Source organism: Petaurus breviceps, unplaced genomic scaffold (assembly GCF_028583685.1).
Source record: "Petaurus breviceps papuanus isolate PSGF00001 unplaced genomic scaffold, PetGlider_PUasm1.0 490, whole genome shotgun sequence".
In the NCBI taxonomy this organism is placed as follows: Eukaryota; Metazoa; Chordata; class Mammalia; order Diprotodontia; family Petauridae; genus Petaurus; species Petaurus breviceps.
In genome coordinates, this window is record NW_027186352.1 from 13,199,277 (window position 1) to 13,213,477 (window position 14,201).

Below are 14,201 nucleotides of genomic sequence, written 5' to 3' on the forward strand. Positions count from 1 at the left end.
GGCATGGGCTGCATTCGGGGGGTGACAGGTGAAGCCCAAGGGTGCGGGGGACACAATACAGTGGAGCCAGCCCTTGCGCCTCGAGTATTTCAGGCACTCAGCCATTAAACCTACGCCAAATGGAATTGATGGAGTGGGGGGAGCGGGGAAGAGACCTGCTTTGTCACGGATGAGCCTAGAGACCTTGGGCGAGTCGTTTGCTCTGGACATCGAGATAGTTCTATCAGGAAGGCAGGAATCAAAACTGGCGTCTGATCTAAGACAGACACTATAAGCAGCCATGGAGCCTTGGTTTAAAGACCCCTCCAGTGAAGGGGACTCCCTACTTGAAGATAGCTCTCATGGTGAGGAAGTTTTTCCTTACATCCAACCTAAGCGCCTTCCAAATGCTCTGCCCGAAAAGGGAGGGGAGAGCGAGGGAAAGGAACCACAAAAAAGCCCTTTAAAAACTTAAAAATGACTATTTTGTCCCCACCTGCCCACCCAGTCTTCGCGGGAAGCTAAGGAGTGACACATTTCCAGCTGCACCTGGAGCCCGAAAGACCCGAGTTCGAATGCTGCCCAGGCACTTGCTTGGCGGCTGTGGGATCTGGAGCAAGTGACAGCCTCTCAGCCTCAGCTCCCGGGTCTGTAAAATGGCCGTGATGGCAATAGTGTCTACTTCACAGAGTTGTGAGGACCAAATGAGTTAACATAGACAAACCTTAGAGCATTGGATAAATTAGACCCATCCAGCAGATTATTATAATTCTATTCCTCTTCAGGCTAAACCTGCCCAGTTCCTTTGGACAAGCTGCCCGGGGCTTTCCTGGGCCTGGCTGCCTTTAGATGTTCTACAGACTCTGGAGGGGCTGACCGAGGACACAGCCCTGGCCCCTCACTGCAGCCTCTGCTCCCCACAATGGCTGCCCAAAGCCTCACAGTCCGCACGGCCGAGCTTGGATGTCACTAAACTCTACAATCCTTATCATACAATTGTCATCTCTCATCTTATACTTGGAAAACTGACTTCAAAAATCCAAATGGGAGACTTTCTATCTGTCAGTTATATCTCATGCCTTTTATGGCCAATGTGCTTATCTTCTGGGATCTTTTCAGATCATCACTGTCTTCTAACCCATTAGCTACCCCTCCCTAATTTATGTCCTCTGCATATTCAATAGGCATGCCTTTTATGCCCTTAACCATTTTATATGTGTGTATTTATATATGTGTGTTTATAATAGCGCAGAAATATTTATAGATCCCTGAGGCACTCCGATAGAGACCTCCTAACATGACCTCCAGCCACTAATAAGAACCCTCTTTTCTTCTACAAAAATGTAGACAACCTTTGCCCTTCTCCAGTCCCCAAATTCCTCACCAGCTCTCTCTGAAGTGGGATTTCCCCATCAGTGGAGTCTTGTTTGTGGATGGTGTTATACTGGTTTCATGGGGCCCCACAACATTGTGGAACCTCCTTAATGAGATCCATGATTATTTAGAAGAGATCAGCCTCACAATCCACACAAAAAAAGCTCAAAGGATAACAAACGCCTCTTTGTCCAGACGGTGACTCGCTAATGGATGGCCGGTCTGTTGAGCTAGCATGTCAGGACAAGGGGGAGCTCAGAATAGAGGATGAGGAAGAGCCCAGTCTGGGTTTCCTTTGAGAAAGGGTGTAGCCCTCTCAGGAAGCCCCAGTGGCTCCCAGAACAGAACCCTATCCTTGCATCACAAACATTCCCCCTGCAAAGCTATATGACTGCAAAGCTGGGAATACCATGGCCTCTGATGAGTGAACTGCAAGTGACCCAAAGGGCAACAGAGAGACATATGTTGGAGGCAAGTAGGGCACAGTCTCATTCAAGAGATGACCCACATGCAGAAAGGGGAGTGAGGGACATTGAAGAAATATATGCTTAGCAAAGGAGACCAGCCACTTCCAAGGCAAGAGCTCAAGCCCATGGGCTGTAGCGGTGCCCATGAAGTGCCCAACACATCTGCACCATCCTCCATGGAGGATCTATGGAAGACCATGGAGAAGAAGCGTTCAGGATGAGGAGGTAGAGAGATCCAGGCTGCACCAGCCCAGCGAGGTGGGTGCTACTGTTATCACTCCCATTTTACACATGAGGAAACTGAGGCAAGGGCATTTGCCCTTTAGTGACTGTGTGGCCTTGGGAAAGTCTTTTTGCGACTCTGAGGCTCGGTTTCTCCATCTGTAAAATGAGGAGGCTGGACTAGGTTTTCTCTGGGGTTCCTTCCAACTCTCAGTCCTATGCCTGGTAGGATCGTGACAATGATCGTGGCCATCCCAGCTGGCGCCCATACAACATGTGGAAGTCTGTAAAGCCCTTCTCCCAACCCCCAGCCAGGCCGGGCACTCAAGCAGAACTGGCCTTTTCTTTCTTGTGTGAATTTCTCTTCTTCCTGGTTTGGGCCAGCCCCTTCAAACCAGAACAGTCTGTCTCAATGTTTCAGCCCTTCCGTTTCCAGGCCCAGGAGAGAGCAGGAAGTGGGGAGGGAGGGAGGGAGGAGGCCTGTGTGAAAATTTGGAGAAAAGACTTGACCCGAGCCTTCGCAATGACATGCCCTGGGCTTAGAGGCTCCATTTATGGCTTGTGGCCAGCTGGGCATCCCATCTGCCTCCCCCATGCTTTGGCCCAGGCACTCCCTCCTCCTGGGGAGGAAGAGAGTTTATTTCATTCTATGTGCTTGTATTCCAGGGCCTGGCACACAGGAGGCCCTTGGATGCCGCATCCCAGAATCCTTGGCTTCCTTAAAGGCTCATTTCAGAGGCCCCCACCCCACCCAGTCATTGGCAATGTCTCCCTCCCCATCGATTCCCTCCCCCAGCTCTTCCTTGGCCTCTCCCTCCCTCCCTAGCTGGCATTTAGCTGGGCACCTGCTGGTTGGGGACTTCTTTAAGGTTCTTCCACCTCACATGCCAGTACCCAAGGAGACTACCTAAGACGTGAAGTTAAGAGCTATATGAATTATATGTAGCTTACGAGTTATAAGTTTTTGGTAGAGGGAATTCCCAGGCTGGGAGTTCTAAACACTGATAACATCACAGGCCTGGACCAAAGAAAAGTGTGCGAGGCTTTTGGGGTGTTCTTGGTGCCCGCTTGGGAACTTGGTCCTCTGATGCCACATTTACTGAGCATCTGGCAGAGTCTGGGAAGAAAGTTCAGATGAGATGTGGGGCAAAGAGACTAGGAGAGGAATGAAGGTCCAACCCAGACCCCAAGACCACACGAGACAGAACTGCTATAGAAGGTAAACTCCTTGAGGCCAGGGACTGCTTCCAGAGGCCTAGCCCAGTGCCCCACACATAGTAGGGGTTTTATTAATGCTGATTAAGTGATTGGTTGATTGAATACAGGCTCTGTGAGGTCCCTGAAGATCTTGACCTATGAGGGCAGGGAAGCATCTGAGTTGGGCTTTAGTGGATTTGTAGGGAATCATTTGGGGAAAGAGAAGAAGGAACAGTCCAGGTAGAGGTTGCCAGAATTTAGAGCCAGACTAGACCCCCAGAGGTCATCTGGCCCAACTCCCCTCTTTTTACTCAGGGGGAAACTGAGGCCCAGACTGGCCCAAACTCAGGCACATTTATAGGAAGTAGAAGTAGGATTGGAATCTGGGCCGTGGGACACCACCAGGGCTCCCCTTGACCACATCTCCAGCACAGGGAACACCCTGACCCAGGGTCCCCTGGGCTCGTGGTGGCTCATGGCCTATGTGAGGACCAGGCTGGCTCAGGTGGCCTCCCCAACCCCAGACACAGTTACCCAGAACGGGTAGGACGAGCAGGTGTGGCCTCCCCACATAGCATCCACCAAAAATTGGCAAGAGGAAGGATGTTTTCTCTCCCAGCTGTGGGGAGGGGGTGGGAGACGGGCAGCAGAAGTGAATCAGGATGAGTAAGCCTGAACAGACCAAGGCAAGCTTGGATCAGGGCTCAGGGTCATGCTGAACCCAGAGGCAGATGGTAGAGAGAGAGACAAACAGGGAAGGGAGCAGACCCCTGCCTTCCCAAGCCAGGAAGGAGGGGCCTCAGAGCTCACTCAGACCCATTTCACAGAAGGGGAAACCAAGGCCCAGAGAGAGGAAGTGACCTGAGAGGTCACACAGTGCCATTAGACCCTGGGACTCCATCCTGTGCAGATCATGCCTCCCACCCTGCCTCTTTTCCCCAACTTAATGCCCCCTTCATAATGTGGGGTCTCTACCCTCCTTTCAGCTTAGACCTTTCCTCAGGTCCAGTTCCACATCTGAGCCCAGGAAATCCCCCGACAATGAGTCAGGGAAAGACTCTCCCCCTTGATCCCATGCAGGCAGTGAAGACACACCTGGGACCCAAAGCGGGGGCTGGATTCAGTCGCCCACCTCTAAATCCCTCTGACCTCTCAGCCTCAATGTCCTCATCTGAAAAACAGGGGAATTGGACAAAAATCTCTGAAGCCACCTTCAGCTATCAATCCTAGACCTCTAATGGTGGAGAAAGAGGCATCCAGACATGGGAGAGAGCAAGACTGACTGAAAAGAGAGCCCCAAGTAAAGGGGCAGGGCAGTCTGGCGCCTGGAAAAAGTACTTTCCTGTGGGGAGTCAGGGAAGGCTCTCTGGAGGAGGGGACATCAACATGGAGCCTTGAATGACAGTCTGGTCAATAAGCACTTAGTAAATGCCTGCTGTATACCAGGCCCCGTGCTAAGTTATGGCAATACAGAGAAAGATTGTTTAAAATAACTATCCCTCCTCTCAAGGAGCTTATAATCTAATGGGGAAGGAAATAAGAAACAATTATGTGGAAGCAAGCTATCTTCAGGATGCACAGAACATGATCCAGAGAGGGGAGGATCTGAATTGAGGGGCTGGGAAAGGCTGCAGAAGGAGGGACTTGAAGGAAGCTGGGGAAGGTGGGAGTCAGCACACCAGGCAGGGGGCACAGCTAGCAAAAATGCCTGGTGTTGGGAGATGGAGAGTCTTGTGTGAGAAGCAGCCAGGATCCAGTCCTGGTGGGATGTGAGAGTCAGAGGTGACCTTGGGGATCCAATCCAAACACGTAAGGAATTCCCTCTGTGACCCCCAAGGAGGGCACCCTGGTGCCTCTCTGGGCAGTCTCAGGCTGTACCCCCTTGGTTTTTTTTAAAGCAATTGGGGTTAAGTAACTTGCCCAAGGTTACAGGGCCTACCCCCTTGGTTTTACGGAGAGAGGCAGCCATTTGCCTCAGGTCCCTGAGTGGGGCTCCTCCTCCTCCTATCTCCAGGCTCTTGCCAGGATCCCCCACTATCTCAAACTGCATGTCCCTCTTGCCTGAGATGCAAGGGGCACACGGGCACCGACTGGCACACAATTCAACCCAGAGTTCACAGAACCCTTGGGTTTGGGAAGGAAATCGCTGTTAATCAATTGCAGTAAGCACATGGGCCCTGAGCCAGGCCTTGCATGAGTGGTGCTGATCCGGCCTCCTGAGTGGAGAAAACAGACCCAGGTCAGAAATGGACCTCAGGGCAGGGCGGAGAGCCAAGGGTGCCAGCCGGGAGGGAAGAAAGCGAGCAAGCTGGCCCAAAAGGTGCTTCTCTTCACCCTACAGGCTCTGGCAGGCCTGGGGGCCGGGGCTCCCCCACATGGCCCGTTTCACCTTCTCCTCTACTGCCTCGACCCCTCTCTGAGACAGACATTCAGTAGCCTTGGTCCAGAGGACTGAGGCAGAGTCAGGAAGGCCCAGGTTCAAGTCCCGCCTTTGACATATACTGGCTGTGTGACCCTGGACAAGTCACTGGTCTCTCAGTACTCTAGGCAATTCTCTAAAATGATAGAGGCCTGAGAAAGCACTGGCTTGCATTGGTAGAGTTTCCTCACCCAAGAGTTCCCTAGCTATCCCTGTTAAATGAATATCTGGTCCAGTAACAGGTCAGAAATGGCTTCCAGAAGGTTCTGAGGACCACAAGAGGCAGTGCAAAGACACCAGAAGGCCTGGGTTCAAATCTTGGCTCTGTGTGACTTTGAATAAGTCACTTCCTTTCTCTGGGACTCCGTTTCCATATCTGTCAAATGTGGGCCTTGGAAAGGATCCTCTCTGAGGTTCTTTCCAGTTCCAAATGTGGAGCTCTATGACACATCTTCAGATAAAAACACAAAGGAGTTCTCACCCCCTGCTCTCTATCTGAGGCCTTCCACACCCATTTCATGTCTGTCTCCCTCACAAGGCCTTCCCTGGAGGATTCAGGTCTCACAAATCTCTTGTTCCTCTGAAGGACTGTAGTCCTTGGGCTCCTTATCTAAGAGCTGGAAGGGGATTCCATGGCCAGGTAGTCTAATACTCTCATTTACAGATGAGGAAACAGAAAAGTAAAATGAGCTACCCAAGGTCACACGAGTAAGAAATGGCAGTCAGAATCTGAACTCAGCTCCCCTGACTCCAAAGGCACCAAACACCTTTCCACTGTCCCACACTGCTTCTATCGCTTCATTGTATCTGAAAACCATGAAAGGGCTTGCTTGGCTTAGAGTCCTAGACCATCCCCATGGTTCCTTCTGAATTTCTGATGATTTCTCTCCTTTACATACCATAACCAAGCCATTCTCGGCCATCCAGAGACAGATGGCTACTGGCCACTTCCAGGGGAGAGCTCCTGCCCGAGGCCGAAGCTGGGTGAGTGGGGCCAAGGGGCAGGTGGTGGCTTGGGGAGCGCTGTGTTTGCTCGGGCTTAAAGGCAGAGCCCAACACGCAGGAAATTCTGACCTCGATCTGCAGGGAAGGAGGCAGTCTCATCAGCAGCATTTTTTTCTTTTTGTCCAGCAGCAGCTCCATGCTAATGTCCTGAAGTCAGAGTCGGAGGATAAACAAGCCTTCCAGAGTTCACATTTGTTTACTTTGGGCAAAATGTGAGTTCCTGTTTGAAAGCAAAGAGGCAGCGAGGCTCTCTGGGAGCCCTGGGAGGCCGGGTGTCCCCCTCCCCACGACTGATCATTGAGGCAGAAATGAATCACACCATGTGCTGAGGGCTTCCCTTCCCTTCCAAAGCCCCATCATTTTAAGAATGGGATGTCTCAGCAAAGGCAAATCAAGTATTAGAAAAATGTTGGTCTGCTCCAGAAATCCCAAACAGGATCCCTGCTCGGGCTGTTGCATGTTCTGGAAGCCGGAAAAATAGTCCTAACAAATGCAGCCCAAGAGTGTGTGTGTGTGGGTGTGTGTGTGTGTGTGTGTGTGTGTGTGTGTGTGTGTGTTGTCTCCCCAAAGCAGCCTTGATACTCGGTTAGAAGACTGAGATTTCAGTTGCCCAGAAAGCCAGAGAGACGCAGTTTTCCCACAATAGACTTTAACCATACCCCCTAGCAAGAAGACAGCAGAGTCTGGCTTTGGGGTCCACAAAGGCTTCCCCGATGCTGCTGTACCTGGCCCTGGCTCTCCCAAAGCTCTTTCCCCAGTCAAGCCCTGGTGCCTGAGCAGAGAGGTGGGGGAAGGTGTACGTAGAGGGTTTGTTCTAGGCTTTACAGGCCACTGAGAAGAGTCAAGTGCCCATCAGCCATGTAGATATGGTATCCCACCCTGCTCAAGGAGCAGCTCCTTGAAGGCAGGCCCCCTTCTTATAGTTCATCGCATGCAGTATATGCACGCGGCCATGAGAAATGTGTGTGTGTGCATGGGTTGGCTCCCGAGAAGGCAGAGATATGATCTGAGGTCTGGACCACGTCTCTGGAGAGGAGAGTCAGCAGAGCAGCTGCAGGCGGGGGAAGGCAACGCCCGCCCCAGCGCTGGGAGGCTGGGTGTTTGGTGTTCTCTGCCCTAGTTTCAAACAGCATTGTGGCCTAATATCGTATCTATCTGCCACACTAAATGTCGCTGGTCAAGGTTCACAACAAAAACCACTTTCCTGACTGCTCTTAGGGGGAGAAGACCATCAGACATAGGGAACCACAATTAAAGCCATTTATCCAAGCAAAAAGCAGAGGGAAACCAGAGAATTCAGATATGCCAGATAATAGCCAGTGATGGAGCCGAGTCTAAACTCAGAGAAGAAAGCGCCCCCAATTTGGGTTACGTTTGTACTCCCCATAGGGCTGCCATCTTGGTGCTTTCAGCAATTCAACTAATAAAATGATGATTAAAAGTCTGTTAAGACCCCACCATGGACAGTGAACTCTGCTCAACGTTGAGGATGCCAAGGTGCAATGCATTTCAACCGGTCATGAAAAGGCTCTTATTCATTTACTATCTGCCAAGTATTGCTGTTAATCGATGGAGATACAAAAAGAAAATTTCCATATCTGCCACAACTGCTCCAGGCCTCCATTCCCTCATCTGTAAAATGGACTCTCAGTCCTAAACTAGGATTCTGTGAGCACATCCCTTCAGTAGCAGACACACTGGGTAGAGCGCTGTATGCCAGGAGTTAGGAAGACCTGAGCTTGAATCCCGCCAGCTATGTGACCCTGGGCCAGGTACCTAATCTTTCTCAACTATAAAAAAAAAAGGGTAAGAATAGCTCCTGCCTCCCAGGATCATTGGAAGGATCAAATGAGATAATATTTATAAAAGTGCTTCACACAGTGCCAAAGAAATCACTTTTCATGTATCCACTCACTCATTCATATCATGTTTCCTGACCGGTTAATTGAAGAAACAATGCATGTCCTAGAGAGCAAATAAGGAAATCCCACCTCTTGGAAAAGAGGTGGGGGACCATGGGAGCATAATGGTGTATGTGTCATCTGGCCATCTATGATATATTAGGTACTTTTTTTTCTCATGTTACAGAGGAGGGTTTAGCTCTTGGGAGATTTGTGCGGGTACATCCAGAATGACAAAGATATTAAGACAAAATGCATCAATCCTACTGTAAAAAAAAAAATAAGCAGACATTCTGAGATCAAAGTGTCCCAGGACTCCCAGACACTTTGTCCTCCTCCGGAGGTCTCTCCTGTCCTGACCCGTTCCCTGGGAGCCATTTTCCACTTTAAAAATTCCTCCCCGAGGTTTTCAAGAGTTCCTCGGCTTCAGCTGCTGCCGCCGCAGCCACGGCTATGGACAGCCTCTGCTGCTGCCCACAGCCCAGGCAGGCCATCCCAGACCAAGCCAGGCCACTAACGCTCTCATTGTTTGGAGGGCCTCGAGCAGCTGTTTAAACAGGCCAGACCATATCAAAGCCACACTAATTAACTTCCTGCTTCTCTGGGACTTCAAAGTATCTGAAAAAGTTTTAAACAGGGGTTTTACAGAGCATTTGACCTAATATTTGAAGAAAAATGTGCAAGCTTGCCTGAGAGATGCCCCTCTCTCCTCCCTACCTCCCCCTCACCCCCTAAAGCCCAAAGGACTGGAAGATTAGCCATGAGAATGCAGGGGGAATGGGGACTGCCCCCCTCCCCCTTCCCAAGATAAAGATCTCCAACCACAGCATCCTGGCTCCCAGGGCACTGGCCAGGCCAAGGCTTGGTGTCTGAGGCGACTTGGAGGCCAGCTCTTCCTGATCAGGGATCTTGTCCACATCCATGCCATGGCTGTGCTTTGGTGGGTAGTCATGTTGGCCGTTACGAGTTGGCGCTGACTGGTCTCATCCTGCTTGGTCCCAGAGTGCAGAAAGAAGGGCAACGAGCAAAGCCACTGGGAGGAAGATTTCAGCTTGAGAGAGGGAAGGATTCCTCAGCATTAGCGCTGCCCAAGTGGAGCGGGGTGGGGGTCCCCAGTGCCCCGCCACCGGAGGCGCTCCAGCAAAGGCTGGCTGACAGCTGTTTGGGGACCAAAGCATTGGGCAGACTTGGCTTCCGAGGGCCATTCTCCCTCAGGAGACGTCACCCTTCCATCACCTCCATTTCCCACCAAAATAGTAGTCAGAGGATGCTGCCTAGGGACTGAGATTTCAGCCCCACTTGGCCCCTCTCAAGTTCAATCCCAGATGTAGAACCTCAGGGTGGGAACAGACATTAGAGGCCATTGTGTGGAACCTGTGACTGGCCATCAATCCCTTCTGTGACGTGCCCTAAGTGGTCTTGGCTTGGAGACTGCCAGCCAAGGGGAAGCTGCATCTGCTGTCCTTCCTCTTCATACTGTTGGGGCCAAGGACAACAGGGGAATCCCTCTCCCATGTGGCTGCCCTTCAAATACTCAAATTAAGCCAGCATGCCCCAGCTCCTGGACGAACCAGCCACACTAGAGAACACAAGGTTGGAGCCCTTCTCCTTGCCTGCTCTTCTCGGGAAGCCCATCTGTGTTCTTCCTAAACCATAGTGCCCAGGACAGGACAATCCTCCACATAAAAGCTGACCAGAACAGAAAAGTAGGTCAGCAAAAGTGACAGCCACGGTCCCTTAGTAAGCAGGTGCTGGGCACTATGAGCTGTGCACTATGCTGAGTTCTGGGGACACAAAGGATTACAAGAAAACAGTTCTGCCCTCAAGGGGCATACACTGTAATGGAGACAAGCATACAACTAACAGACAAGACATCGACAGGACGAACTTGGGGTAATTTCAGAGGGTCAAAAGGAGCCCTGGGGAGACCAGGAAAGACCTGCTGCCCGAGATGGGATGTGAGCTAAGTTCTGAGGGAAATGAGGAGAAAGAAGGCAGGGGAGGGGGAGGTGTTGTGTGTGAGGAAGCCCAGGAAGGCCAGTGCTGCCGAATGTAGAATGCAAGCTGGAGGAGAGAAGAGTGAAAAGACGGGAAGGCAGGGAGGGCTGAGGCTCTGTCCTGGCTCTGGACCCTACTTCTGTCCTGAGGAAGTCTGAGATCTGGGAGCTGTAGGCTGTTGCAGCTAAATGGCCCCCATCTGCCCTATCGCGTAGTTATGAAGTGACTATTGTTTTTAAGCCCAAATGGAAAAATGACCCTTATTCAATGATTTATTCTTATGCCATTCAGTTCAATATTCCAGCTGTTTTTGGATGCCTCTGGATCTGGTCTCCCACACATTAGCTAGAATGACGACTGCCAGTTTTGTCACACTCTCAGGTTTGCAAAGCATTTGTCAGGGGGATGGACCGGCCTGGCAGGACCAGTCCTTGAAGCCTTCCACGTGACTGTGTAGAATCTTGGTGGGGAGGGGATGGAGGCATAAGTTTCTAGCCATAATGACTCAGGAGTTAGTGCTGTGTGGTGACAAAGAGTCTTCTAACTGACCACAGAGCTGGAAGAAGTGATAACCACAGTTGTTGAGCTGGAACTAAATATGGATGTGAAAGGGCAACTCTCCCCTTCATGATGCTCTTTCCTTTGTGGTTTCAAATGAGGCAGGACTACTTTGAGCTGGTCCTGATAGCCAGGTGGGGGAGCGACGTCAGCCTTCTCTGTTAGCCACCTGGGGTGTGACCACTTGTGTCTTTGTGAGGGTTTTTTTTCCTAATATTAGGTGAACAAAATTCCTAAAATGGAAGTAGCCAAGAGACTAGAATGTCATTGGAGTTCCCATTAATGGCTGGAGATCAATTGTGTCAGCCACACGCCGTCCACTGGAGAACTCACAGCTGAGAGAGGTGCAAAGTGAGCAGCCCAGTTGCACAACAGGTTGGCCCACATGAGCAGTGGAGTGACTTGTCCTTTACTAACTCCACACCCCAAAACAAAGGTAAAGGGAGGGGTGCTTCTGGGGCCAGAAGCTGAGAGGTCCATATCATCTCTCCACCACTGGACTTTGTGAATACTGTTGAGAAGATGTGACACCGGGTTTTAGGGGACCATGTTTTGTACCAACTATTTTTTCTATACCATCTTAGTAAATGCCTCTTCTAAAAGCTAATTGGTGTCTACTGGCTCATTGTTAATGAGGGAACACAGTGGTGGGGGCTCAGGAACAATGGTGTGATCACTGGGGACAAAGGCCTTGACTTCTTCTTGGTGACACCTGAATCTCAGCTGCCTGCCAGTCCAGCTTCCCCACTGTTAGAGAGACACAGACCTGACATTGAGAATTGAAGGGAGGACCAAGCAGGGAGACTTTGGAGACCCCACTCAAAGAAGGCTCTTGTAAGGATCTGGGTTTTTGAAATCAGCTCCAAGCTCATTCTTTGTGCACCAACTCCTCCCCATGCCACCTACCGTAAACAGATGGGGAGCCTCAGTGATTACAGTAATTCCCTGAAGACAGGGCCAGCTGTGGCCGAATGGGTCACTTAGATTCGCTCCATGGACTATCACAGCAGGACATACTAAATTAAGGCAAGCCACTTAACTCTTCTGGCCTCAGTTTTTCAAGCTTAAAACTGGCAGGTGAGACTAGATCAGCCTTAGGGTGGCTTCCAGTCTTGAATCTAGGACCCTATTAGACAAAGAGCTAGAAAGGGGACTTATCTAGTCCGCCCCCTCACTTACGAGGAGGGAAGCGACCGGCCCAAGGATACCCACGAGACCAGCAGAGGAGCTGAGGTTCCGACCCACATAGCTTGACTCCAAATGCAGGGCTCTCTCTGCCTCACCATCTCCTGGGAGATCAGAAGCCAGCCAAGTCTGGGCGTTGGTGAGCATTCTCCTGGACGACTGCTAGTTTTACACACGTGCATGTGGCCTCTCCCCAAGCATTCTGAGTTGTTTTTGTCTGGAACACAGTAGGTGCTTATACACACTGACTGATGGGTTGAGGGAATGGGGGTGAGGGGCCCTAGGGCAGGGCAAGGCTCCCCCAGAAGCTTATGCTGAGTTTCTTTCTTGTGTGTGTGTGTGTGTGTGTGTGTGTGTGTGTGTGTGTCCAGTTCTCTTCTTTGATGGATGAAAAGGCCTTTTCCCACATATACCAACCGGCTTCCAATCGAATAGTGGGCAGACCCCAGGCTCAGGGCCTTTCTTCTAGCCACAGTGAGAATCCAGAAGAAAAATACAATGTTTTTTTCCCTTATCTCCCTGAAACCACAGCCTCTGGAGACCACTCTCCACCCCCCAAAGTCGTCCTGAACTATCCCCAAACCAAACATACACCACTGCTGTGCTTTGTTTCATGGGGAAGTTTTTTTCCCCTCAGAAATATTCTTGCCACCAAAAATAGAACATTTTCCATTCCAAGGAACAGTCAGCATCCATGGGAATTAGAGCAGGGCTTTGTGCCCCCCCTCACCCTCAGCAGGCTTGCAAAAGCTGGGCCTGAGAGGGCTCCCAGGAGGTGCAGAGGCCAGCCACTGGGGATTAAGATCTGACTACTGCTTTCTGTCTGAGAAACTGAGCCAGCGAAGGCTGTCGAGGTGCCCCTAGGAAGCTGGGCAGGGAACACGACACCCCTCCATTTGGGAAAGACAAAGACCCCCAATTTCCTCCTCACTCTTTCTCCTGGATTCTCCTTTAGCCTGAATGGTCTAAAATCCCAGAGCTTCCAGCAGCCAAGTTCACAACCTCTATGCCAACGAGCATGGCGGGTGCTCAGGGTGGCCTCCATGGCTTAGTCTGGAAAGACAGTCATGATGTCAAGATTCATCACAGGATAGAATGAGGCAGTGACCCCTAGTAAGGTCCACAGAATAGTGGAAAGCTTTCAAGTGACCAGAGAATTTGTCCTCAGGGCATGGAAAGCCTTCTGTGCTCCCGATGTGCCCACTTTCTCCAGGCTTGTTCTTCTCCATAACTTTGCCAGACAAAACGGCTCACTTTAATGTTCCTCATGGTGGACAGTCAATCTCCCATTGCCACACCTTTGCACAGGCTGTTGCCCTGTCTTTTTGCCAGATGCATTCCTGCATCTTTTAAGCAAAGTTACAAAGTGGGCCCAGGTGGTGAGTGGGCCCCGGGGGGAGTAATCTGACATCCTCCATCCAGAAATAATGGCAGAGTTGATTTGATCAAGCTTCATGATTCCAGGACTGGAAAGCATTTGGGGGCAGAGAGGAGAGAAGGAAAGTAGACAGACAGAGACAGAGAGAGAACATTTATTAAGAAGTACATACTATGTCCAGGCAGCTAAGGGACAGGCATACAGCTACAAGCAATAAAGAGAGTCCCTAGCCTTAAGAAGCTTACATTCTAACAGGGACAGACAACGCATAAAAGGGACCTGGAAAGCTGGGAAGGGGGAGGGAGAGGAAGGCCAAGGCTGCCAGGGAGGAGGTGGGAAAGTCCAGGGTCAGGAGTGGAGCCCGCAGAGAGGTGAGCATGAATGTCCTTGGGCATTTCATGAAACGGTGGTATCAGACAGGAGGAACTCCCCAGTGGAAGCAGTGAGTCCGGAGTGGAGGCGGGAGAGAAGTCCACATCCTCGGTGGTTCATGAGGCTGGAGAAAAGGGAGTCAGGCA